This window comes from Frankliniella occidentalis, unplaced genomic scaffold, assembly GCF_000697945.3.
Source record: "Frankliniella occidentalis isolate FOCC.00 unplaced genomic scaffold, Focc_3.1 Scaffold102, whole genome shotgun sequence".
NCBI classification, from domain to species: Eukaryota; Metazoa; Arthropoda; class Insecta; order Thysanoptera; family Thripidae; genus Frankliniella; species Frankliniella occidentalis.
In genome coordinates, this window is record NW_026267231.1 from 158,312 (window position 1) to 161,832 (window position 3,521).

Genomic DNA, 3,521 nt, shown 5'->3' on the forward strand with positions numbered 1-3,521 from the left:
CCCCCTTCCCCCTCCTGCCCTCTCCGCGCCTCTCCCTCTTCTCTGTTTCTGTCTCTGCGATCCTCCCTCGGGCCGAATTGCACACGATGATGACGAGGACGGTCGCGGGCCGCGTCCGAACGCCATTCGATATGGCAGACGTTGTGCAGTTTTCCGGAGGCGCCCTCTGCCCCGGCGCTATATGGCTCCAGCCGAGCTGAGTCGGCATCGGGTGGACGACGGATGGCTGGAAGGGTGGACGGCCGCTCGAGGTATAAAGCCGATCCGGCGGAGGTTATGTCATTAGTTAGGGGACCCTGAACCGACTCTGTGCAGCTGGATTACAAAAAATAAAATAAATTTAAACAAAAAGAACATATAAAAGCGAACCACACATAGTAAACAAATAAAAGTATAATACCCATATGCATGTATGCAATGTGGGCACTCCGGGCCAAGTGCCGAGGAAACACATGCACAGAGTAAAAGTCGTCAAACGTAGTGTCTGGGGCAGCTGGTGTCACAAGTGGTACCATGGCATCGTGGAGCTCTAGATATCGGCCACCCAAGAAGATAGAGAGGGAAGGAGAGAGGGAAGGACGAGGAGGAGAGGGCAAGAAAGAGAGGAAAGATAAAAACAGACGGTGGGAGAAATAGAGAGAGACGGGCAGAGGTCGTTGCCTCGCGGCCTACCCCGCCGGGCGTCACTCCCCGCGGGTTGCGTGACTGCTGGAGCTTGGCGTGACGGCGTGGCGTGACGCGGTGGCGGGGCGGGGCGGCGGCCTTGCGTTTGATTGACGGCGCCCGACTGCTCGTGCAAGCAGTCTCTTGGAGCGAGCGAGCGAGAGAGAGAGAGAGAGACGCCACGCCCCTTCAAGGTTCCACCATGAAATCAAACACCACCCTGGCGGACGCATGCACTTGTCCGAGCGACAGCAGTATGTGAAATACAGCCCTTAACGCGACCAAACACTTCGAGAACCTCTCTGTTTTATTCTACAGTAAACAAAAGTATGTTTTTTCTTTCAACGCTTTGATTTTTCGTTTGCGGTACCTGCGCACTCTTTTTTGTAAACCCTCTTCTAACAGCGCCCCGGTGTGTCGCAGTCTCGCCTTTTCTTTTTTGCCCTTCCCCCCGGCCTCCGTCTGCTGGCACACCGACAACACATATGATTTTCGCTCCCCCCACCCCCTCCTCATCCCTCTTCCCCTCACCTTCCGACAAGAAGACGTCGTGTACCCCTGCTCCCCTCACCTTATAATTTATCTGACGTCTGGCGACCGCCGCTGCAGCGTTGCCGCTCCCCGCCGCCGGGTTGCTGTTGCCGCGCGCTGTTGCCGCGAAGCCGCCCGCCGCCATGTTGTCGGCCGCAGCATGGCGGCCGCGCGGCTGGCAGCGGGCCGAGCTTTGGCTGCTGCTGGTGCCGCCGCCACCGCAACTGCTGCTGTTGCTGCTGTTGCTGCTGCTGCTGCGGCTGTTCTCTGCCCGGCAGCTGATCACCATCCCTGAGCTGCAGACGGAGCCCGCCGCAGCCGCGCGGCCGCCCTAACCTGACCTTCTTCTGGCCGCCGCGCGCGCCGCGCTCGCACGCACGGACGCGGAGCTCCTCTCACCCGCCGCCCTTTTGCTGTTGTTTCTCCTTATTGTTGTTGTTCTTTTCGATATACGGAATACGCTCCGGCGATGCGCCCCTCGCGCGCGTCTTTGTGTGTGTGTGAGAGCGAGAGGGCGGCCAGGAGATAATGTGATCCGCGTTGTTGTTTCTTGTTGTTGCTGGACCTTGTGACCACCACCACCACCGCCACTGCGTCAGAAACCTGTCCGTCCGCGTGGCCCTCTCCTTGTGCCTCTTCTTCTCGTCTTCTTTCTTCCTCCTCGCTGCCGCCGCACTCCGGGGCGCAACGTGTCATGATGCCCCGCTCTTGTTGTTTTCGTTGTTGTTGTTGTTGTCGTTGCCTTGGACGTGGCATCCACCGCACCGGATCCACGACGCATGCGCCCTGAGCGCGTTCACCTCGACCACCGCCTCCGCCACCACCCTGCCGGTGAGTGTCCGCGGCCGGAACAACCTCATGCAGATTAAAGATTAGTACACAATCTCTGTAGTTTATTAGTATGTATTTGAGACTACGGCACGAGTCTTGAGCGTGACGGTAGCGTGGAATTCCTCAATTAGCTGAGCAGTAGGAGTAGGAGTAAGGAAAGTCAGAGAAATCTACGCGAAAATCTGCGGGAGACCGCCAAAGAAGAGCTAAACAAAATTAGACAGGAGCTTTTTTTTATTAACACTTATAAATCAGTGATTAATAGAATACTGTTTTGATCTTTGCGGAACGCAGACTGCACATAGTTTGGTAGCTAAGCAGAGGAATGGCAGCTCTATCAGCGCCGTCGGGTCCGCGTCGCCGCCCGCCGCGTCGGCCTTCGACGCTCCGCGCATGCGTCTCGGGGCCGCTCAGCGCCGATGGACTGAAACAGAACAGAGCGTAAAACTTAGTTCTCCGTGGAAAGGAGCATTCTTGTTCAGGGCCGATGAAGAAATCGACCGAATCGTCGGTTGTCGAATGGACTTGGTCGCACAGAGCGGAATAAACACACGAACTCTTTCTGCCATAGGGCCGGCAATGCCAGAGGAAAACAGAAAGCCTGCGAGACCCACGTCCAAAAACTGCTGAACGTCCAGCCAAGCACGGGGTTTGTGTGTTGCGCTGGGCTGGCGCCAGGGTGGCCCCCACGCCCCGCCCCGCCGCGGCCCGCGGCGCCCCGCTACGCCCCGCCATGCCACGCTCTGCCGCTCCGCCGCGCCGGCGTCGGCTTCTTCTCCCGAAAAAAAGGAGCAGAAAGCTCCCTCCCTGTTTATTCTATCCCCCTTTTTTCCCCCCTCTCTCCTCCCTCTCCCTCTTTGCCGGCGCCCTTGCCGCTCGGAGGGCGGGGGCGAGTGCAGCGCAACTTGTGTGTGTTCTTCCGTGACACGGCATTCTGTGACTCTGCGGGCCCCGGGGACAGGACAGACTGCGTGCAGAGAGCGCAGCACGTCAGCGCTACATGCTTTTGGGGGAATAAACTCGGGCGAAAATTTAACAGAACCTTCCCATTCTTTTTCAACGACGCCGCTCATTTTCTTTGTTAGTTTTGCTGCCACAATACACCATACCTCTTGCTGCACCTGGGTAGTTTCTGACGCATCTCACAGAAGCATACTCTTCTCTGCGTCCGGCGGGTCGTCGGGCGGCGATGCTTCTAACGTCCGCTCTCTCCCTCTTCTCTCGTGACCGACGCATCTAGATGCTATCTTTGTCCTACTCGTGTCGAGTGAAGAACCAAACCGACTTTACGAACAGTTTGACGTGCAGCCTCTCACTGTATACGCGCGTGTGTGTGTGTGTTCGTGCGTGCGTGTGGGTCCCTCCAGCTCTTAGTCCCCTCACTCCATACCCAATCGTGCTCTAGTCTCTCTCCCTCTTTGTCTGCTTCTCTCTCTCTCTCTCTCTCACTCTCTCTCTCTCTCTCTCTCTCTCTCTCTCTCTCTCTCTCTCTCTCT

General features: G+C 57.3%; 1 protein-coding gene across 9 annotated transcripts in view; it reads left to right on the forward strand.

The window, feature by feature from the left end:
- LOC113202765 (splicing factor, proline- and glutamine-rich-like) overlaps positions 1 to 3,521 on the forward strand; it is a 147,547-nt gene that overhangs the window by 66,144 nt on the left and 77,882 nt on the right. Inside the window, exon 1 of one of the 9 annotated variants that reach the window (XM_052269787.1) lies at positions 1,437 to 2,025. The exons of the other annotated variants lie outside the window; for them this stretch is intronic. The gene's annotated coding sequence lies outside the window, so the exon portion shown is untranslated. Of the gene's footprint in view, positions 1 to 1,436; positions 2,026 to 3,521 lie in introns of those variants that run through there. 9 annotated transcript variants of the gene reach the window in all.